Source organism: Triturus cristatus, chromosome 1_2 (genome assembly GCF_964204655.1).
Source record: "Triturus cristatus chromosome 1_2, aTriCri1.1, whole genome shotgun sequence".
Lineage (NCBI taxonomy): Eukaryota > Metazoa > Chordata > Amphibia > Caudata > Salamandridae > Triturus > Triturus cristatus.
The window spans coordinates 565,964,731-565,989,146 of record NC_140580.1 but is presented as its reverse complement, the minus strand read 5'-3'; the positions used below and the strand labels follow the sequence as shown (position 1 = coordinate 565,989,146).

The 24,416-nt window shown below is 45.3% G+C and overlaps 1 long non-coding RNA gene across 1 annotated transcript in view; it reads left to right on the top strand.

Annotated features, from left to right (window-relative positions):
• The first annotated feature begins 591 nt into the window (after nt 1-591).
• Nucleotides 592-24,416, top strand: part of LOC146867635 (uncharacterized) — a 46,543-nt gene continuing 22,718 nt past the window's right edge. Inside the window, exon 1 of the long non-coding RNA XR_014966114.1 lies at nt 592-775. This is a non-coding gene — a long non-coding RNA (uncharacterized LOC146867635). The remainder of the gene's footprint in view (nt 776-24,416) is intronic.

The window sequence follows — 24,416 nt, the reverse complement described above, 5'->3', positions numbered from 1 at the left end:
TACACGCTCAATTAAATTATACTATGGCATATGAAACATAGTCGCTTGTATGAATTACTGTTGGTGCAACTGGTGCTTGTCAGTGGATAATGGACAGTGCAAGAAAACGTTCACCGAAGCACAGCAGGCCTGAAACTGAGGCCAGAACTCGTACCCCTTCAACCTTGAACTTTCTGTCCAGCGCGTCACCAACGCCTCCTTTTAGTTACAATTATTATTGCTACTTTCAAAGATATGAGCGTCCATCCACTGAATCTAGACCGTGGCCACCAAAATATTTCACCTAGCCTGAGGAAAGAACCCACAAAATAACGAAGATGTTTGGTTAAAAATTCCCTGGGAGAGATTAAAACCGGTGGTCAAGAGGCGACCGTTTCTTAAATTCTATTCCCAGCCACTGAGTCACCCACAGGGTTCTCCAAGCTCAGTCTCTGCAGCTTCAGCCCTGTCCATGAAACGAGTAAACGCTGGGGCTGCTGCACACCAACGTCATCCTTTTGGGGCATCTGATATGCCTCGTCCAATTAGGAGCAATCAAGAAGGGCTCTCTGGGCCTTTCCTATTTTGAATTTGTTGACTGAGGAAACAAGCAGCTCCTAAAATAAGTGTCCTGTGTGGCACCACGTCGAGCTTCGAGAGGCGTCGCGGGACATATCGGGTGCTGCGACGGCATCCGGCCGCCTGGCACGGCCAGCACTGATATTTCCTCGGAGGCCTCTCTGTCCACTCATCCAACGAACTGGGTGGGATATCCGCTGGAATGCGCCTGTCTGAGGTAAGAAGGTTTTACGTTACGTGTTCGTCGCCCTCACGCCAAGGCTTCGCTTTAAAAACAGGTTCTAGATGGTTCAAAAAAGCTTCAGATATATAAAGTACTATTGCAACCCCCCCTCCCCCCCCCCTGTCATGAGTGAAGTGGTATCCGCTGCGACATTCACATTTAAACTGGCAACTTTCCAAACTGCTTATTCTGTCTCGACTCTTTCTTTTTTAACTGCGCACATGTGTTTTTTTTCTCCCTCAGCCATTACTAGAAGGTATATGTCATTATCAGAATTATTAGAGCAAGCAAATGCTTTATTATTTTGTATAATTTACTCCTGTCCCTTTGGTACTTCTGCATGTGCGCAAAGCAAACCAAGTGGAACTAACCCAAATAGGGGATTACAGAACTTCAAATGGAATGGAAGCGAGGGGCAGCCGAGTGGAGAGCACAAAAAGCGACAGACTCAGTGAAATGCCATCGCTTAAAATGCCGATGATGGATGGGTGTCATCTTGCGCGCGGGAAATCAGAGGCGGGAGGACGGGAAAAAAAAACCACGGTCGGCGGGAAAGGAGAGGAGCCGCGAGATGTAGATGACATCACCGGCGAACCTCATCCGCTTGTTATGATTCATTGACAGAAGATATAGTTTAGTCTGATTGCGTGTGCAGGCCACTCTTTTTTTTTCAGGAGGGGGGAGGCTGTAAAGTCTTGCCGAGCTGCTGTCAAGTGTCTCTCCAGTCTTTTCCAAAGACTCTCAGACAGTAGGTATAGCCTCACTCACACGTCACTCTTTGGTGTTAGTCTGGAATGTCAGTGTGGCAACAACTACACTGCATAAGAATGGTTAACGTATCCCACCTCCCCTGGAAGTATTTTTTTTTTTAACAGCTTCAAGGTCCTATTTGAGTCTGCAGATTTGAGACTGTTTATGGTGTTGTCATTTCAAGGGGCATTTCAGGAATTGTCAGCAAACTCTCTAATGGAAGGTGGTGTTGTTCTATGATATGCCATACTTTGCAATTAAATATTTTAATTATGTTACCAAATGAATTCCATTAATTGTCCAAATTATTCCATAGTCATCTATTGTGGGTATTTCAACCATTTACTTACTCTGTGAGGTAATGCACTTCCGAGCCATGAACCTCAACCTTTTTAAATCCATCCCATACCTAAAACGCCTCCCCCTCTCCTACCTAGGGGAGGGTCCATAAATAGAATTCACACCTGTAAGAAATTGGGTTGTGAGCCCCTGGTGAAGCAGCAACTACAATCCTTGTCAGGGTGAGGCACAAGCCAACCCTAATTTAACCTGTGCTCAACTCTCGGGTAGCTTGGCACAGAGCAGTCAGGCTTAACTTGGAGGCAATGTGTAAAATATTTCTGCAACACTTCAAAGAATAATACAGTGAAAAACCCAACACAAAAAGGATTCCACGCCAGGTTCGAAAAATAGAATGATTTTTAATAAATAAAACAAGGCCAAAACAACAAATTCCAACCAGTAGGTCCAGAGATATGCAATTTTAAAGATTTCACTGAAAGTAGCACCAAAAAGCCCAAAGCGCCATTCGCGGCTATCTTGTCATGCAAGAATGGGATAAAGTCACAAGTTCAGGTCAACCACTATGGAGCACGGGGCAGATACAGGAAGCAGGTTAGTCCCTCTGAAAAGTTACCTTCTTAATCCAACGCAGAGAGTCCCTTTTGTGGTGTAGGGGGCCATGTGGAGCAGGGAAGCGCCGTGGATGGTCGCCATTGTGGTACAAGGAGCATGCTTGGCATCACAGACAGGCGTTGCTGTAGTGCGAAGATCCTGCTGTTGTCATGAGTGGTCAGGCTGATGTTTCGAGATGGTGCTCCCCATGAGTGACCAATGCTGTAGCACAAAGGATCGGGCTGAAGGAACTTCATGTTGGTGGGCTGCATAAGTAACAAGGTTTCTGCACCAACAGGCCTGTTCGCAAGCGCTAAGAGCTAAAAAAAATCAACCCAATTCAGCCTCTCTGAGGCCATACCAAGGGTCCAAGACCTGAAGGGCACCACTTGGGAGTCAGGGGGTGCTCCAGCTGGTCCTAGGTGCAGGTTCAGGTGGATGTGAGCCTGTTATGGCCCTGTGGTTTTGAACAGGAGGACAGCAGACTAGCCCTTGGAGTCACTCTGGGAGTGTCCAATTCAAGAGCAGTTCCAGTACAAAACATTTGTGTTTGCTAGTCTCAAAGATGATGAGAGCCTTGGCTTCTGTTTTAAACTTAATCAATCAAGTTCATTCATGGGAGTCTTAATTTATCGTCCACCTGGATCCTTCTCCAATTTCCTGAACTCTCTAGGAGAAGCATTGATTCCTCATGTGCTACACTTCTTGAACTTTACAGTGTTAGGTGATTTCAACTATCATGTGGATGACCCCCTCAATCTGAATATTAGGAGCCTTATTGATAATTTGGCTGTACTGAAGCTCTCTCAATGTGTGACTGGTCCGATCCATCTAGCTGGCCACTTACTGAATTTAATCTTCACAAATCTTCCAGCGCTTTGTCCTGACACTCGTGAGGTTCATATGTACTAAGGACAAGGGTAACCCTACTCACAAATAACCAGGGTATCAACTATGCAACAAAGAACAATGGTTCCTGTGGTCAGTGTATACAATATGTGATAGTTTAAAAAAAAGCTCAATGGCATGTAATCATGGAGATGGATTGTCAGAGACAGAATCAAGACCATACACACCAAGGGTATAAAAAAAAGTACTTTTACTTAATTTTTCATTTTGTGTCATAGAGTCAAATAGACAGTGTGCTCAGTGTCCCAAGTGAACTAGAACCTAAAAAAGGAGTGACAGTTTTGTGACATACATAAGGTTACAATTTGAACAAAACGGCCACAGGAATGTATAAATCGATATTAGCAGCCTTCTGACAAAATAATAGCAGCTGTCAAAAGTGGTTCGTTAAAATATGTGTGGACGACGTTTCGTCCACAGGGGCAATTAAGGGGTCTCATCAGGACCAAACAATATGGAACACCTGTAATAGATTAACAAAATTAGTAACTAGATCTGCCAAAAACATAGAGAAACTCTCGATCGAAATGATGTAAATTAAGGGATCTACCAGGAGTAAGAACAATTGACTGTCAGTGTGAAAGGTGCACACCAATAAAATTGTGGCTCAAGACAGAGCGTTGAAAGACAAAATGTATATTCACAGAGGGGCCAAGCCGGGCGCTAATAATGGAGGAGAGAAGAAAAGAAATAATTAAGATACACTGCCATTTAATACTGCATTGTGAGACTTGTATGGACGTGCTTTCTTACTCACCCCAATGTGAGAGAGAACAGGGGACTGACAGTCCTGCAATATTTGGTACAGCGTACAAATCACAGGATAATGCAGTAGAGTTCCATCTGAATGGGAAATATATTACATGCATATGACTCCTTCTGACTTCTAAAGATAGCCGGGGTCCAAGATCCAAGAGCACACTGTCTGTTTGTCTCTATGACACAAAATGGAAAATTAAGTAAAATAACTTTTTTGATACCCTTGGTGTGTATGGTCTAGATTCCCTCTCTGACAATCCGTCACGATTACATGCCATTGAGCTTTTTTTAAATGATCAAATATTGTATGCACTGACCACGGGAACCATTGTTCTTTGTTGCACTTGTGAAGTTCAGGCATGGTCCAATCACTCGCTTATTCCCTTTAACATAGTAGTATGTCATTGCACATTAGGTAATAGCCCCATAGAATCTAGAAATGCTAGTATTCGGAAATGGGGCAACATTACTGACGAAAGGGTGACTAGTTACCTGGCACAGTCTCCTCCTCGTCCTACGGGAGAATACTCTAATGACCTGGAGTTATATAATTGTTGGATCCGGGATGCCATAGACAAACGTGCCCCCTGACTAAACCTGGCCGGAACAGCTTAGGTAATTCAGCACCATGGTTTCAGCTTCTCTGGTTAAAGAGAAGCTTATTTGTAACAGATTGAAAGAAAGTGAAAGTCTCAGTACAGTTTAGATTACAAATGCATATACAGAGCTGATCTGAAAAAGTATCATAATTTCATTAAGGAGGCAAAGAAATAGTTTTTTACCTATCAGATTGAACTCGCGAAAAATGATCCAAAGAAATATTTCAAGATAGCTAAGTCATTTCTTCTTCCCAAAGCTTCTGAAAGATATCTCCTACTTACTCAAACTCTATGTGATAATCCCTCCAATTATGTTGAAGAAAATATTGACAACATCCAGATGAGTTTTAATAGTAGTCTTGATAGGAACTCCCCCCATGTCCAGGACAGGACTCTTTGCCACCTAAGTCTTCCTTCCGTTTTTCAGCACATCTCGCTCCAGCTCTTCTGCTCTGCAGAGCAGCCTCCACTTTAAACCCCTGTCCTGCCATGATCCCTAAGAAAGCTAATGTAGTAATCGAATCTGTTATTATTAACATTTGAATGTTTCCCTTTCCTCTGCTCTGGTACCGGTGTCAAGGAAACTGGCTGTGGTTAAACCATTACTAAAAAAACCTACTGCCGATCCAAAAACCCTGGCCAACTTCATTCCCATTTCTCTTCTCCCTGCCCCAGCTAAGATGCTGGAAAAATTAGTCAAGGATCAGTTAATGGACTTTCTTGAAAATTCTGGCAGTTTTCACTCTTCTCAATCAGGTTGTATGCCTCAGTATTCCACAGAAACAACACTGCTAGAAGTTTTGAAATAAATAAACTTACGTTGGATAAAGGTCAGAACGCAGTGTTGATTCTTTTAGATTTGTCTGCAGGGTTACAATATCTCACTCAGTTCTTCAACGACTCAGGCATCTGCGGAAAGGCACTGGCATGGTTTCAGTTGTTTCTTGAGAACAGGAGGCAGGTTAGATCTATTGGTCAGTTCTCCTCAAAAGAAAAAACCCTGCATTAAGGGGTTCCACAGGGCTCTGCATTTAGCCCCACCCTTTTTAATGTTTATATATCTCCTTCAATAACTCCTGTTGATTCCTTTGGTATCACATGTACATCATATACTGACAATACCTATTTTGCTTTTTGATCCACATATCATTTTTAATCTGCTAATATTATTTACATTTATAAATTGACACAGACCCACTTAGTAGGACTCATGGTCCGTATTTCACAGGTTAAAAACTGCTACCCTTATTATTAAAGGAAGACTTCTGTTTTGAGCATACAGTTTTTAGGTTGCAGCCTACCCGACAGCACAGCTGTATGGTTTCCTAAAGACATCTTAGGGACATTGAGAAACTTTCCCTGGGAAAGATTCACCCGTTGCTTATCATTGGCTCTGTAATTTGTAACTCACATTTTATGGCTTTCTATTTGCTGGCTTTATTTGTTTTAGGCTGTACAAGTTCAGTTCCTAGCCTCCCAAGGAACAAAGCCTTTTCACACTAGCTCTCCTTGTCCTCTTCCAAGAGTGCTACTTTCTGTAAACAGGCCTGTAAATCTTGTCCTTGTCTTGTTACATTTTCTGTGCATTCACAGACAGAGGTCAAATGTCAGTTTCTGCTTTCTGAAGAAGCTTGGTGTTTACTTCTCTTTCTCTGACTTTCAAAGTAGGAGGATTTATGTGACAATCTTGCAACAACAACATTTAAATGAACTATGAAAGTATGTCACAATATATCAGAGTTAGCAAAGCACAAATGAAGCACATTCTTTGTTAATTCTGAAGTGTATTGGAAACAAATACTTTAATATGATCAAAACAGGTCAATAGACTAGGTGATGCTATTTCCACACGTTATAGGTTGTGCGCTGTATTGTTTTATTAGTAAAACTGTATGTCTGTGCAAATGTAATGGTCAGTTCAATTGAAAATGTGTTGCCTGTAATGGCAGTGGGCTACCGCACTATGCATACTCCATTCTACTCTGCACCACTCCACACCACTACACTCTACTCTGCACCATTCCACTTTACACCACGCCACTGAATTCTGTGCCACTGCACTCTTCTTCACTCTGCGCTACTCCACTGTATGTCACTGCACTCTATGCCACTTAACGCAAGCCTCTCTACTCTACTTTGCAACTGTCTACTCTATTCCAATGCACTGTATGCCATTCTACTCTACATCACTCCAGTCTAGGCCTCTCCACGCTACGCTACACCACTCCACTCTATGCCTCTCTGTAACACTGCACTCTACGCCACTGCACTCTATGCCAATAAACTCTATGCCACTTCACTCTACTCTGTACCATTCCAAACTATGCCCCTGCACTCTGTGCCAATCCTTTGTAAGCCACTCTAATCCACTCTGCACACTGCACTCTACACCCCTTTATACCATTACTCTACAACCCTCTACCCTACACCACTACACTCTACCCTGCACCCCTCCACTCTACGCCGCTTCATTCTAATCTGAAACAATCAAGTCTATGCCACTGCACTCTACGCCACTCCACTCTATGCCACTGCAATCTGCGCCAATGCTCTTTATGCAACTCTACACCACTGCACTCTCTGACACTCTACTCTGTTACACTGCACTCGCTGCCACTGAACTCTATGCCACTCTACTCTGCAGTACTGCTCTCTATGCCAATGCACTCTGCAGCACTCCACTACACGCCACTGCACTCTTCGCTTCTCCACTCTATGCCACTATATTCTACTCTGCACCACTCAACACCACTGCACTCTACCCCACTCTACTCTGCACCACTCTACACCACTGTATTCTATGCCACTCTGCTCTACACCACTCTACTCTACTCTGCTTCATTGCCTTCTGTGCCACTGTATTTTATGCCACTCTACTATGCATCACTCCATTCTGTACCACTGCATTCTACGCCATTGCAATCTACGTCGATTCACTCTACGCCACTGCAGTCTACGCCAATGCACTCTACTCTGCACCACTGTAGTCTACAGCACTGCTCTCTACGCCACTGCACTGTACACCCTTGCACTCAACGCAACTCTACACCACTGCACCCTATGCCACTCTACTCTGCACTACTGCTCTTTATGCCACTGCACTCTACAGCACTCCACTTTATGCCACTACACTCTACACCACTTCACTCTACGTCACTACACTCTACTCTTCCACTGCACTCTAAGCCATTCTACTGTGCACCTTTCTACACCACTGCACTCTATGCTACTCAACTCTACGCCACTCCATTCTGCACCACTGCACTCTATGCAACTGCATTCAACTATGCACCACTCTAATCTACGCCACTGAACTCTATGATGCTGCTTTGTACGCCGCTGAATTCTATGCCACTGCACTCTGTGCCACTGCACTCCACACTACTATACCCTGCAACACTCTACACCAATAAACTCTACATGAGTCCACTCTACTTTAGGCCACTCCACTCCACTGTACAGCCCCGCCCTCTACTCTACTCAGCACCCCTCTACTTTAACCCACTGTACTCTGCAACACTCTACTCTACACCACTGCACTCTACCGTGCACCACTGTACTCAGTGACACTGCATTCTAGGCCACTCTACTCTATGCCACGGCACTCTACGCCAATGCACTCTAAGCCACTCTACACAACTGCACTCTACACCACAGAACTCTAGCCCACTCTACTCTGCATATGTTATGTTATGTCATGCTAATAAAATTTATAGAGCGCGACGGTTACCATAAGGTGTCCTGGCGCTATGAATTGCCTGGCCGGAAGAGGAAAGAAATCATTGAGGAAAAAGCCAAGTCTTCAAACCCTTCCTGACCAAGGGAAGACTGGAAGCATTCCTCAAGAAGAAAGGCAGATCATTCCAAGCCAAGGATGCACAAGCCGTAAAGCTCCTGTCGCCCCAGCTGGCCTTTTTAACAAAGGGCGTCAGGACTTTTTTCGCAATGGAGGACCGAAGGGTCCTACTAGGAACGTACCATCTGAATTTGTCATGCAGCTATTGTGGACCAAACCCATTGAGGGCCTTAAAAACTGTACAAAGGGCCTTGAAGCATACTCTCTGCTTCACAGGAAGCCAGTGTAGCCTAATTAGTTCTTTTTTTTCCGAAACAAATTTTGGAATACCTGATAACAATCTAGCAGCCGCATTTTGAGCCATCTGTAACCTGTTGACCAGATGTATACGGGCATTCAAAAGAATGCCATTACAGTAGTCCAATCTTGACATAACAAGCACCGTGACCACCATCCTGAAATTCCCCTAGGAAAGGTAAGGTTTAATTTTCCTTAGAATTGGTAACCACATAAAGCAGGCGGAAACCACGGTGCTTATATGATCGCAAAAGGTTAATTTACAGTCTACAGTTACGCCCAAGTATTTTAGCTTTCAACGAGGGTGGGGGGCAGCTGCCCAATTCTTCCGACCAACAGTCAGGGGTCCAGACGTTGGGGTTATTTCCAAAAACAATAATCTTGTTTTGGACGAGTTGAGTTTTAAACAGTTTGAGGCCATCCATCCAGCTATCTCCTTCATGCAATCATGAAAGCACACTCCCGTTTCTTTTTCCTTGCCATCCTTAAATGTTAACACTATTTGAGTGTCATCCGCATATGAGGTTAGCTGAAAGCCATGAGATTTTATAAGACCTGCCAGCGGAATCATATAAATGTTAAAAAGGGTGGGGCTCGGTGAGGATCCCTGAGGGACCCCACAAGGAAGACAGAAGGAGTCAGATTTATGGTTATCCAAAGTAACAGTCTGGGATCGGTCAGAGAGAAAGGAATGTAGCAGTTTCCAAGCCACCCCTTGTACTCCCACCTCCGACAAACGGTCCATCAAAACCACATGGTGGACCTTGTCGAAGGCTGCCGATAGATCCATTCTATGCCAATTCACTCTATGCCACTGCACTTTACGCTACTCTACTCTGCATCACTCCACTCTACGACACTGAACTCTATGACACTGCATTCTATGGCACTATACTCTACTGTTCACCACTCTACGCCACTGCACTCTATGCCACTATATTCTACCATGCATCACCGCACTCTATACCACTGTACTCTACGCCACTCTACTCTACACTGTACTGCTCCACTCTGCACCACTGCACTCTACTCCACTGCACTCTATGCCAATACACTCTAGCCACTTCACTCTACTCTGTACCATTCCAAACTATGCCCCTGCACTCTGTGCCAATCCTTTGTACGCCACTCTAATCTACTCTGCACCACTGCACTCTACACCCCTTTATACCATTACTCTACAACCCTCTACCCTACACCACTGCACTCTACCCTGCACCCCTCCACTCTACGCCGCTTCACTCTAATCTGAAACAATCAAGTCTATGCCTCTGCACTCTACGCCACTCCACTCTATGCCACTGCAATCTGCACCAATGCACTTTATGTAACTCTACACCACTGCACTCTCTGCCACTCTACTCTGTAACACTGCACATCTCTGCCACTGAACTGTATGCCACTCTATCCTGCAGTACTGCTCTCTATGCCAATGCACTGTGTAGCACTCCATTACACGCCACTGCACTCTACGCTGCTCTACTCTATGCCACTATATTCTACTCTGCACCACTCAACACCACTGCACTCTACCTCACTCTACTCTGCACCACTCTACACCACTGCATTCTATGCCACTCTGCTCTACACCACTCTGCTCTACTCTGCATCATTGCCCTCTGTGCCACTATATTTTATGCCACTCTACTATGCACCGCTCCATTCTGCACCACTGCATTCTACGCCATTGCAATCTACGACGATTCACTCTACGCCACTGCAGTCTACGCCAATGCACTCTACTCTGCACCACTGTAGTCTACAGCACTGCTCTCTATGCCACTGCACTGTACACCATTGCACTCTATGCAACTCTACACCACTGCACTCTATGCCACTCTACTCTGCACTACTGCTCCTTATGCCACTGCACTCTACAGCACTGCACTTTATGCCACTCCACTCTACATCACTTCACTCTATGCCACTATACTCTACTCTTCCACTGCACTCTAAGCCACTCTACTGTGCACCTTTCTACACCACTGCACTCTATGCCACTCAACTCTACGCCACTCCATTCTACACCACTGCACTCTATGCAACTGCATTCAAGTATGCACCACTCTAATCTACGCCACTGAACTCTATGATGCTGCTTTGTACGCCGCTGAATTCTATGCCACTGCACTCTGTGCCACTGCACTCCACACTACAATACTCTGCAACACTCTATACCAATAAAATCTACACAAGTCCACTCTACTTTAGGCCACTCCACTCCACTGTACACCCCTGCCCTCTACTCTACTCAGCACCCCTCTACGTTAACCCACTGCACTCTACAACACTCTACTCTACACCACTGCACTCCACCGTTCACCACTGTACTCAGTGACACTGCACTCTAGGACACTCTACTCTATGCCACGGCACTGTATGCCAATGCACTCTAAGCCACTCTACACAACTGCACACTACACCACAGAACTCTAGCCCACTCTACTCTGCATACTCCATTCTATGCCAATGCACTCTATGCCACTGCACTGTATGCTACTCTACTCTGCATCACTCCACTCTACTACACTGAACTCTATCCCACTGCATTCTATGGCACTATACTCTACTGTTCACCACTCTATGCCACTGCACTCTATGCCTCTATATTCTACCATGCATCACCGCACTCTATACCACTGTACTCTACGCCACTCTACTCTACTCTGTATTGCTCCACTCTGCACCACTGCACTCTACTCCACTGCACTCTATGCCAATACACTCTATGCCACTTCACTCTATTCTGTAGCATTCCAAACTATGCCCCTGCACTCTGTGCCAATCCATTGTATGCCACTCTAATCTACTCTGCACCACTGCACTCTACACCCCTTTATACCATTACTCTACAACCCTCTACCCTACACCACTGCACTCTACCCTGCACCCCTCCACTCTATGCCGCTTCACTCTAATCTGAAACAATCAAGTCTATGCCTCTGCACTCTACCCCACTCCACTCTATGCCACTGCAATCTGCGCCAATGCACTTTATGTAACTCTACACCACTGCACTCTCTGGCACTCTACTCTGTAACACTGCACATCTCTGCCACTGAACTCTATGCCACTCTTTTCTACAGTACTGCTCTCTATGCAAATGCACTCTGCAGCACTCCACTACACGCCACTGCACTCTACGCTGCTCCACTCTATGCCACTATCTTCTACTCTGCACCACTCAACACCACTGCACTCTACCCCACTCTACTCTGCACCACTCTACACCACTGCATTATTTGCCACTCTGCTCTACACCACTCTACTCTACTCTGCATCATTGCCCTCTGTGCTACTGTATTTTATGCCACTCTACTATGCACCACTCCCTTCTGCACCACTGCATTCTCCACCATTGCAATCTACGACGATTCACTCTATGCCACTGCAGTCTACGCCAATACACTTTACTCTGCACCACTGTAGTCTACAGCACTGCTCTCTACGCCACTGCACTGTACACCATTGCACTCTACGCAACTCTACACCACTGCACTCTATGCCACTCTACTCTGCACTACTGCTCTTTATGCCACTGCACTCTACACCTCTTCACTCTACGCCAATATACTCTACTCTTCCACTGTACTATAAGCCACTCTACTGTGTGCACCTTTCTACACCACTGCACTCTATGCCACTCAACTCTACGCCACTCCATTCTGCACAACTGCACTCTATGCAACTGTATTCAGCCATGCACCACTCTAATCTACGCCACTGAACTCCATGATGCTGCTTTGTAAACCGCTGAATTCTATGCCACTGCACTCTGTGCCACTGCACCCCACACTACTATACTCTGCAACACTCTACATCAATAAACTCTACACAAGTCCACTCTACTTTAGGCCACTCCACACCACTGTAGACCCCTGCCCTCTACTCTACTCAGCACCCCTCTACTTTAACCCACTGCACTCTACAACACTCTACTCTACACCACTGCACTCTACCGTGCAGCACTGTACTCAGTGACACTGCACTCTAGGCCACTCTACTCTATGCCACGGCACTCTACGCCAATGCACTCTAAGCCACTCTACACAATTGCAGTCTACACCACAGAACTCTAGCCCAATCTACTCTGCATGCTCCATTCTATGCCAATGCACTCTATGCCACTGCACTTTATGCTACTCTACTCTGCATCACTCCACTCTACTACACTGAACTCCATACCACTGCATTCTATGGCACTATACTCTACTGTTCACCACTCTTCGCCTGTACTATAAGCCACTCTACTGTGTGCACCTTTCTACACCACTGCACTCTATGCCACTGAACTCTACGCCACTCCATTCTGCACAACTGCACTCTATGCAACTGTATTCAGCCATGCACCACTCTAATCTACGCCACTGAACTCCATGATGCTGCTTTGTAAACCGCTGAATTCTATGCCACTGCACTCTGTGCCACTGCACCCCACACTACTATACTCTGCAAGACTCTACATCAATAAACTCTACACAAGTCCACTCTACTTTAGGCCACTCCACACCACTGTAGACCCCTGCCCTCTACTCTACTCAGCACCCCTCTACTTTAACCCACTGCACTCTACAACACTCTACTCTACACCACTGCACTCTACCGTGCAGCACTGTACTCAGTGACACTGCACTCTAGGCCACTCTACTCTATGCCACGGCACTCTACGCCAATGCACTCTAAGCCACTCTACACAATTGCAGTCTACACCACAGAACTCTAGCCCAATCTACTCTGCATGCTCCATTCTATGCCAATGCACTCTATGCCACTGCACTTTATGCTACTCTACTCTGCATCACTCCACTTTACTACACTGAACTCCATACCACTGCATTCTATGGCACTATACTCTACTGTTCACCACTCTTCGCCTGTACTATAAGCCACTCTACTGTGTGCACCTTTCTACACCACTGCACTCTATGCCACTGAACTCTACGCCACTCCATTCTGCACAACTGCACTCTATGCAACTGTATTCAGCCATGCACCACTCTAATCTACGCCACTGAACTCCATGATGCTGCTTTGTAAACCGCTGAATTCTATGCCACTGCACTCTGTGCCACTGCACCCCACACTACTATACTCTGCAAGACTCTACATCAATAAACTCTACACAAGTCCACTCTACTTTAGGCCACTCCACACCACTGTAGACCCCTGCCCTCTACTCTACTCAGCACCCCTCTACTTTAACCCACTGCACTCTACAACACTCTACTCTACACCACTGCACTCTACCGTGCAGCACTGTACTCAGTGACACTGCACTCTAGGCCACTCTACTCTATGCCACGGCACTCTACGCCAATGCACTCTAAGCCACTCTACACAATTGCAGTCTACACCACAGAACTCTAGCCCAATCTACTCTGCATGCTCCATTCTATGCCAATGCACTCTATGCCACTGCACTTTATGCTACTCTACTCTGCATCACTCCACTCTACTACACTGAACTCTATACCACTGCATTCTATGGCACTATACTCTACTGTTCACCACTCTTCGCCACTGCACTCTATGCCACTATATTCTACCATGCATCACCGCACTCTACACCACTGTACTCTACACCACTCTTCTCTACTCTGTACTGCTCCACTCTGCACCACTGCACTATACTCCACTGCACTTTATGCCAATACACTCTATGCCACTTCACTCTACTCTGTACCATTCCAAACTATGCCCCTGCACTCTGTGCCAATCCTTTGTATGCCACTCTAATCTACTCTGCACCACTGCACTCTACACCACTTTATATCATTACTCTACAACCCTCTACCCTACACCACTGCACTCTACCTTGCACCCCTCCACTCTACGCCTCTTCACTCTAATCTGAATCAAGTCTATGCCTCTGCACTCTACGCCACTCCACTCTATGGCACTGCAATCTGCGCCAATGCACTTTATGTAACTCTACACCACTGCAATCTCTGCCACTCTACTCTGTAACACTGCACTCTCTGCCACTGAACTCTATACCACTCTATGCTGCAGTACTGCTCTCTATGCCAATGCACTATGTAGCACTCCACTACACGCCACTGCACTCTACGCTGCTCTACTCTATGCCACTATATTCTACACCATTGCAATCTACGACGATTCACTCTACGCCACTGCAGTCTACACCAATGCACTCTACTCTGCACCACTGTAGTCTACAGCACTGCTCTCTATGCCACTGCACTGTACACCATTGCACTCTACGCAACTCTACACCACTGCACTCTATGCCACTCTATTCTGCACTACTGCTCTTTATGCCACTGCACTCTGCAGCACTCCACTACACGCCACTGCTCTCTACGCTGCTCCACTCTGCCACTATATTCCACTCTGCACCACTAAACATCACTGCACTCTACCCCTCTCTACTCTGCACCACTCTACACCACTGCATTCTATGCCACTCTGCTCTACACCACTCTACTCTACTCTGCATCATTGCCCTCTGTGCCACTGTATTTTATGCCACTCTACTATGCACCACTCCATTCTGCACTACTGCATTCTACGCCATTGCAATCTACGACGATTCACTCTACGCCACTGCAGTCTTCGCCAATGCACTCTACTCTGCACCACTGTAGTCTACAGCACTGCTCTCTACGCCACTGCACTGTACACCATTGCACTCTATGCATCTCTACACCACTGCACTCTATGCCAATCTACTCTGCACTACTGCTCTTTATGCCACTGCACTCTACAGCACTCCACTTTATGCCACTCCACTCTACACCACTTCACTCTACGCCACTATACTCTACTCTTCCACTGCACTCTAAGCCACTCTACTGTGCACCACTCCATTCTGCACCACTGCACTCTATGCAACTGCATTCAACTATGCACCACTCTAATCTACGCCACTGCATTCTATGATGCTGCATTGTACGCTGCTGAATTCTATGCCACTACACTCTGTGCCACTGCACTCCACACTACTATACTCTACAACACTCTACACCAATAAACTCTACACCAGTCCACTCTACTCTAGGCCACTCCACTCCACTGTACACCCCTGCCCTCTGCTCTACTCAGCACCCCTCTACTTTATGCCACTGCACTCTATATACTCTATACCACTGTACTCTACACCACTCTACTCTACTCTGTACCACTCCACTCTGCACCACTGCACTCCAAGCCACTGCACTCTACTATGCAACATTCTAATCTACGCCAATGCATTCTACAACGCTGCATTGCGTGACACTGAATTCTATGGCTCTGCATTCTACGCCACTGCACTCTACACTACTATACTCTGCAACACTCTATGACAATGCACTCTACACCAGTCCACTCTACTCTATGCCAGTCCACTGTACGGCACTTTACGCGACTCTACTCTATGCCACTCCACTCTGCCACACTCTACTCCGCTCTTCGCCATTCCACTTTACGACACTCCACACCATTCTTCCCTATGACACTGACTTTTAGCCATGCTGAACAGAAGACACACTGGTGTACAACATGGCTAAAACACATTGGCAAAGCCAATAGCTCTTGCATAGGCATTACCTATTGGCTTTGCCAGTGCTTGTTGTTTATTTGCTGTAACCTTGCTTAGAAAACTTTGAACACTTTCATAGGTGGATCTGAAAGTTCCATTTATGATTAGGGAATAATTCTGTATTCCTTGGATGTATTTTTATTGCTTTGAAACTAAGCTGCAGGAGGCTACATTTCTGGGTGCCGGGTCATTTTCACGCCATTAACCCAATGCCCTAACCCGAGATGCCATTAGACGAAGGCAGTAGGCCAAGTTAAGTGAACTGAATATAAAATGGCCGAGGTACAGTACTGAACGGCAGGACAGAAAAGGGGAATAGGTCTGCATAACCTGAGTGTACAGCAGAAGGGCCGAAAACTGAAGCAAAGCAGCGCAGCACAGCAGTTGGAATGACAAAACCGGATATGACACCGAATAAGAATGGGCTGGGAGGAGATACTATAGAGTGGGGCAAGTACAGGCTTGGAGTTATCCGTTTATGGGAACAGGGCTGCATAAACTATCAAGGGCTATCTTTGCCTTTCCTTAATAGCAATGCAGTTTGGTTAATGAGCAAATCTCTCGTTTCATGTTTACGGGAAAATTAAATACACTAAAGATGGAAAAGCTGCCCACTTTTACCTGTTCTGTTTCTACTGGTGATCGAACCATGGCTTGCAACAGTAAGAGGCGATCAGAGCATACCAGGAGTTTACCTTGTCTTTGTGCAACACAAAGTAGCCCCCACGTGGACGATATTCTGACATTGACTGCCCTCCTTGTAGACATTTATTTCTACTCAAAGGTTTCAGCTACACATTAAATAAAAATAAATGGACATTCATCCTCCAGGTGTTGCCTGCACGTTGCAATATCGAGCCAAGAATGTTTAAGTTAACATTCTGCTTACCTGAAATCCTTGGGAATACGGGTTGATTACAATTTCATCGAACCAGCAAAGTTTAATGAGGAATGGTTCCTTAAAAAAATAATTCCCTTCCCTTAAATGGTCCCCTAAGTATAGTTCCTGGTGTGGCAGTCTAGAAACAGTTGATGGTAGGCACTTCTGCAAACTACTTAGTAAGGACATTTCCTATCAGTGTCGAAGAATTTCTTTTAAAGTCTTGGTCGTGTCACCACATTTCTTATTGAAGTCTGAAAAAAAATCAAGATTCTTGATCATAAAGGAGGGACTAAAAACAGCAGGGCGGTACCAACATTGCAAACATTTTAAACTAAGAGACTGCTTTCCGAATTCGCCATAGCAGGCTGTGGTTTATACCAGATAACCCAAATAACCCAGGCTGGATACAAGTAGAACAGCTCCCTGGCACATTCTATGTCACTAGTCGGAAAATAAGGATATTACACTAGACCTGTGATCTTCAAACTTTTTTATGCTGTGCTCCCCCCCCCCCCCTCACCACCCTCCCGGGTGAAGAAAAAAATATCACCGGTGCCCCCCTAAAAATTGTTCACAATTAGTCTATTAAACTGCCTATGTTTAAATATGTCTAGACTTATTAAAACATTGCAGTTAAGTTAATACATGATTGCCAAACATACTATTCTGGTCAGACAGGCCTTACTTATGTGTAAACGTATCCACAGTGTGATTAATAGAAATGGGGGTGGGTGTTTGGAAGAATATTTGGAGTCCCTTTCCTTTTGAAATCTTCTCCAAGCCAGGATGTGAATGACAAAAGATGATTGTGATGCCTATTACAGAGCTCCTCATTTTGTTCTGCTGAAAACAAAGCACTGTTATCAGCATAATGCCTTTTTTGGCTAGAGACTGGCACCCTCCCCCTAGGATCACTTGAGGCCCCCTAGGGGAGCACGCCTCCCAGTTTGAAGAACCCTGCACTAGACACACTTGTTAGCAGATGTGGCTCTGGCCTTGAAAAACTGGACAGTAAACTTGGCATCCGAATGGATACAACTAATATAATGTGTGACTGGGAGAACAAAAGGGCCAAGGATCAGGTACTATGGTATCTACAAATAAAATAATAGTTCAATAAGTATTTATAATTCAACATCTTGGAACACCTGGCTCCCACCTCCTATATGTCTATCAAACAAACAAGAGGGGGGGACTAGGAGCTAGAAGAAGGTCCAGTGCCCATGCTCCTGGGGTTAAGATACATGCAAAAATTGGGGTCACTGTTCCTAGATAGGAGAGAAGAGGAGAGCAAAAGATGGTTGAACCAAGGTTAGACACACGTAGAGAGGCAGTCAACAAGACTGTTTCACATTGCCCTCACACACCTGAGGGATGTCACACTTCATCATAGGGCAGTTGCTCCTCGTCAGGCCACCGCTGCAATGCCCTACGGGTCCCCCTAAGGGTCACTGTTGTGGAGATCTTTTGTTTTTATTGCTGTTCAAGGAGTGCAAGTAAAATCTACGTGGGGTGGTGTTGAATGTGCTGTGATGTGAGTTAAAACTGATTAGGGATATCATCAAAACTTGTAATAAATTGACCCCCCTGTCAGATTAAAAAACCTTTTAAGGTTAATGCTACTAAAAGGGGTAATAAAGTACCCTAGTAGCTTGATGTTTGTACCTGTATTAGGGTCAAACTGTGGTCAATATGTTTTGCGCCCCTAGTTGTCAGGAGGATCTGTGGCACTTCCGCAGGACAGAAATTGCGGGTGAATTTTCTTACCCCACCCTTGTGTCAATAGAGGTGCCCTATTACTGGTACCTACTTGTCTCGATGTTGGCTGTCCAACCTCCAACTGATGATAGAGGAGCCCCCTAGGATGAGGCAGAGGTGCATCGCTCAGTGTGCTTAAGGTTCCCGGGTGGAAGCTGCTCCTCGCACCTACACTGGTCCTCTGCTTCCCCCAAATTCAGGGTAGGTGCAATGAGAAGTGGATGTGGAAGCTGGAAGAAAGGACAGTGGCACTGATAGTTGATCAAGAGTAGCTAAGAGGTTAACATGGAAAAGACCATTCAGTGGGGGCACCACCGTTGTTACTCTTGAAGAGAGATGCTTAGCCCTCAGCTTGCATGGTTGCGTCACTGGTGACTGGTTTCCTAGTATTTAACAGCCAGGCAATTAGTGGCTGAATAAATAGGTGACCTGGTCAATGTAATCCTGATGGCAAAGAGAATGTAGAGGTAGGCTTGGTTATCTCAAAGGCCAGGTGTCCATCTATGGACCAAACGTGTCTAGGAAATGTGCTGTCTAATGCAGTGTTTTGTACGGAGAATGAGGATGGTACTCAACCGTTTGACCACGTCGAAGAGCAGTATGGAGGCATATGCATTAGCTGACTGCAAAGTGAGGTTAGTGTGGTGCCTGCCCAGTTTGTATTGCACGTATTTGAGTCATATAGCATTTATGCACTTGGAGTGATGTAGTTTGAATTGAGACACCAGTGGTGCATGACTGTGAGCAAGTAGAAGTTTGAATATCCGTGGTGATGTAGTCCCTGGCTTCAAGGAGGAGCAGTAGTCTGACTGTTCTATTTTTAACTGACTGTAGTCTGTGAAATATGTTATCTTGGACTGGCAGTGGTACAAGCTGCTTTCATTGCCTAGGTGGGTGAAAAGTAGCAATATTATAGCAATTACTATTTGCGTTAAGACCAGCAGAGGAAGAATGTGCCTTGGTGGCTGTAGGTAGGAGAATTAGGTCTTTGGTATGGAGTTGATCTGGGATATCGTGGGAGTTTTGAGTCCATGAGGATGCCCAGGAGTTCACAGTAGTGAATGCGATGTCTTGATGAAGAGAAACCTTGGAAGAGTTTGAGTTGTCAGAAATACATTTCTACAAAACAGAATTTCTATCTTTTTGGAATCGAGTTAGAGTTGGTCTGCCTCAACTTTCAGCAGGCATATGTCTATGGGTGGGATGTTTTTAGGTGCTTTTTTGCACATTCGAAGGCTGTTATATGAGTTTCATGAGCAGCGGTGTAGCATGTGAGTTCAAAGGACCGAAGGAGGATGTTATGTGGGTTGCAGAATGGATTGCAAAGTAGTAAGGTCAGGTTAGAGCTCTGAAAAGAATGGTGTTAGGAAGTCTGTGTTCTGCTTGAAAAAAAGGGGAGATCCAGTCCGGTACCTTTTTCTCCCTCTAATATGATATAAGAAGTCAAATAGCATTGGATGGTCAATGGTGTCAAAAACATCTGAAAGATTGGAGAGGACAAGTGCAGGGGTTCTGTCCATGTCTCTCTTTAACTGTACTTTAGTCAATATAGCGATCAAGGTGGCTACTTGGTCTCTGCAATCTCGGAAACTAAGCGGAACAGGATCATGCAGGTCATGTTGATGAATTCCTAAAGTTGCTCGTTCACCATACAGTTGCATCCATTGGTGGGATTTGAAGGTGCAGATGAGCCTGTAATTGTTTAGGTATACATGGCTGGTAGTTTTTTAGTAGAAGTTCTAGCTAGATCTTTTGAGTTCAGATGTGCCTGTTCCATGTCTCAGGGATGAAGTGGAGAGGAAGGTTATGGTGAACCCACGATGGGGCATGATGTGTTTGTGAAAGTGGATGCACAGGGATCTGCAGGAGAGCCAGTGGGGGAAGATGGTATAGTGGCAGTAAGGTGTAATCAGATTAATGGATGATCTTTACAGACCATGTCAATCAGAAGAACTACCATAACTAGTAAAGGCATAACACAATTCACCCCAAAGTTGTCAGATTTCTGTAACAACAAACATCTATCTGAGCGCCATGTACTGATGGACAGGGCATTCGGGAAACGGGGAAAGAGAGACGGGAAAAACACTGGTACCACTACAGAAACCAAATATTATAACATCAAAATGAGCATGCTGAACCGCCATTGGAATACCAATGAGGGCAGTAGACTAGTGATTTGTGGTGTTTAAAGGCCAGAAGGCAACAACTTCTAACAAAGGAATTCAGCAATGAGAACAAGAAGAAAAAATAAGAAAAAGAGCAAAAGGTTTCATAAGCAGAGGGACCCTAAGGAGCACATTAAAATTACAAAGATGAAGCAGTGTGAGGCATGAAAAAGACCACCAACTCTTAATGTTGCCAGGCAGTCTGTATCAAGTGAAATCACTTATATACTGTCCCTGCTTGTAGTGGTAGAGGAAAGAAAACAAGGGCACAACAATACCCATGGGAAAAGTTAACCCTAGGTGACATGTTGGATTAGAAAAAAAAAACTAAGAAGGCATTCTCCACACTTTCTACACAGACTTGCGGCAACTGCGATTCCAGTGCCTCTGAGACCCAATGCGCAAGCTTCACTCTGATGCCAGACCCACCATACAACATGCTTCAGCCCTTGATGCTGCAGATACCTTATCTGTCCAGAACCATGGGAGTACACTCTAGAGGGAAGGATCAGTACCCCATGGACAAGAGAGTGAAGTTTTTCACCGGCTCTCTTAAGTGAAGTGTGTCGTCAGTAGGGTTGCCACCTTTTATTTTATTTTCCTCCATAGAAAAACATTGCCCATGCCGGAAAAAATGGTCTAGGTGGCAACCCCAGTGGTCGGCAGAGTGGGTGGGTTCACTGATGAAGTGATGGAAATTTTACGTTGCAACTTGAATGGCTCAGCATGCGAATTGCTAGTTTGATATGGTTACTAAACTTTTAATGAAATTACCCAGGATGGTCTGTATAGGATAGTGTAAGATAATGCTTGCATAAGTGTCACTAGAGTTATCATCGTTTGCAGGCTTTAGTCTGTGGCTTTTATTGATAAAGATGGACTGTGTGGTGGGGGGAGAGACATTGCTCATAATCAGATAGATTCACGGTCTAGGACATGAAAGAAGGGGTGATGTTCATTGCGAATATGTTGCTTGTACATCACTGTGGTTCCCCCACCCTTTCTATTGGTCGTTTCCTTCTGTGATCATGGATACCGTTAGGATATAAGCGAGGAAATCATGAACTTCACAAAACTTTGCTGTAAAAAACTTCACACATCCCTAGTTGTATCCAGGAGATTGTTTTTACGACTGGTCCAGGTCACAGTGTGTGTTGGAATGACTTTGCTCAGTGTTACTAGTGCAATCTGATGTGTCCTGTGAGTCGTGCTAGAGGGCTCTCATGTATTTCGATGTCTAAGTGTACTAAGTGGGACGCCATATAATGTGTCATGACTGTTGGCACTGAGGAATGATAATGCTGATTGGAGTTAAGCGGGAGTTTGGTACGCGTGGAGTATGCTCGGATGTCTCTTAATGTGTTGTGTTGGGCTGAAATTGTGTTTAAGTCACTGTGCTATGTGTGGTGAGGAGGTGGGATCAGCTGACTGTCATCGGTTATATTGAGATGACTCTACCTGAGATGAAAGAGGTGGTGCAAACTTGGCTACGAATGTGTGATGTTATTGTGTGAAACATCTGTTTGATCAGTGGGCTGCGGTGTGCTTGGAAGTTTCTTAATTTGATCAATGGGGTACAGTATTTTGATATGACTGCATGAGGTTAAAGTGAAGTGAAAATTGGGTAGTCAGTGGATGTACATAAAGGGCCACAATCTGGTATAGTGTGAATGAGTAGGCTGTATGCTGGCTGGTCAGTTTAGCTGTGTCTGGGTGTGCAAATAGCGACCAACAAATTGGATGAATCCGAGTGTGGTGAGTGGGGTTGTGTGTTAGGTTGAACTTCAGTTTGTTTGGATATTTATATATAGAGTAAGATAAAAGATGGGCAGTGTCAAATGATGCATGTTTTGGGGCAGAGGTGGCGTGCACATGTCTGACAGTGCCTGAAAATTGCAGTAGGGGCTTGTTTTGTGCAGGTTTGTTGGGAAGTGTTGCAGAACAGGGAGTGCTGCATGTCTGAGCGAGGAGAACTAACTACCATTAGAATAAGTGGGTGATAAGGAGCTTGGTTCTGTGTCACCAGTCATGATACATTGGTGTATGTCTTCAACACAACTGTCTTCATTTGACATTTCAGCACTTTCTGACCTACATGCACTTGAAGAACGGGTTTGTTCATCTGGGCAAACGTAAACTTTGCTTTAGGGTGATTCCTGTATTTTTTGTTTCTCCACGCTTAGCAAACTATAGAAATATGCCAACACTTAATGGTAGGACAGTAAATTGTTTATGTTGGTTAAGTGCAGCCATCATTGTGCATGAAAATCCATGTGTGGACGGGATGATCCCTCACACTCATTGTTAAACAATCCCCTCTGTACTGCCATTAATGACTCAGTTTGACTGATCTAACAGGTGAGTAGGCAGAGGTTAGAGTACAGGAGACTGCTAAAGGTAACCATCCTACTCACGCCGTATGGTTTCTGCTCTATCCTATCACCTCAGAAAGACTGCAGGAAGTTTAGAGAAATGCAGTGCTTGGTGCTCATGGCTTAAAAGCAAAAGCAGCCTGAGCTCTGTCCTTGAGGGTAAAAAGATTACATTATGCTGAGCATTAGAAGGGCGTGTGCAAGAGCCTTTGGAAGTACCAAAAGAGAAGTTGTATTTGTATACGCTTAGATACCTGGGAGACTGTTATGTGGCTCTACGTTGTCAAATTCATGGAATTATTGTCATTCTTTAAGACTCAGCAGTAAAATTACAAGTAATTGCTGATTGTGAGAACTCCCTGTGAGAGATGTGAAGATTCGGCTGTGCACCGATCGGGCCGCAGCCTGTGTGCAAGACTATTTTCAGCAAACCCCTGTGTGCCAGGAGAGGGCCGACATAGACTGGGCCAAGTATCACATGCTTGCTGAAGAGCACCAAGCCGACACTGCCTCGTGGTGACCCCGTATGCCAAAGTGGGCCACCGGTAACATAAATGGATCAGAGCGTGAGACTTTTAGTCCGCTATGTTTAAGGTGATCGCACTGAAGAGTTTGCGCCCGATAGTGAGCAATGCAGCATACAAGTATGCCAGAAGGGGCTGCCAATATCACTATGCCCAAATGCCTGGGTTGTGGTCCGGACAAAAGGATTGCTGCTGTGACCAGCGGGTCTAGCCTGCCAACTGCACCAGACTGTTTCCCCGAGGATCACGTGCTGCCGCTTAGGACTTTGCACCCTCGCTGGAGCTCCATTCAGGAACCAGAGAATTCCCCCCCTTTTCGTTAGGAGATGAGCAACGTACCTTTTGTGTCCACTGAGTGGAAGCCGCTCCGATCACTAGAAACC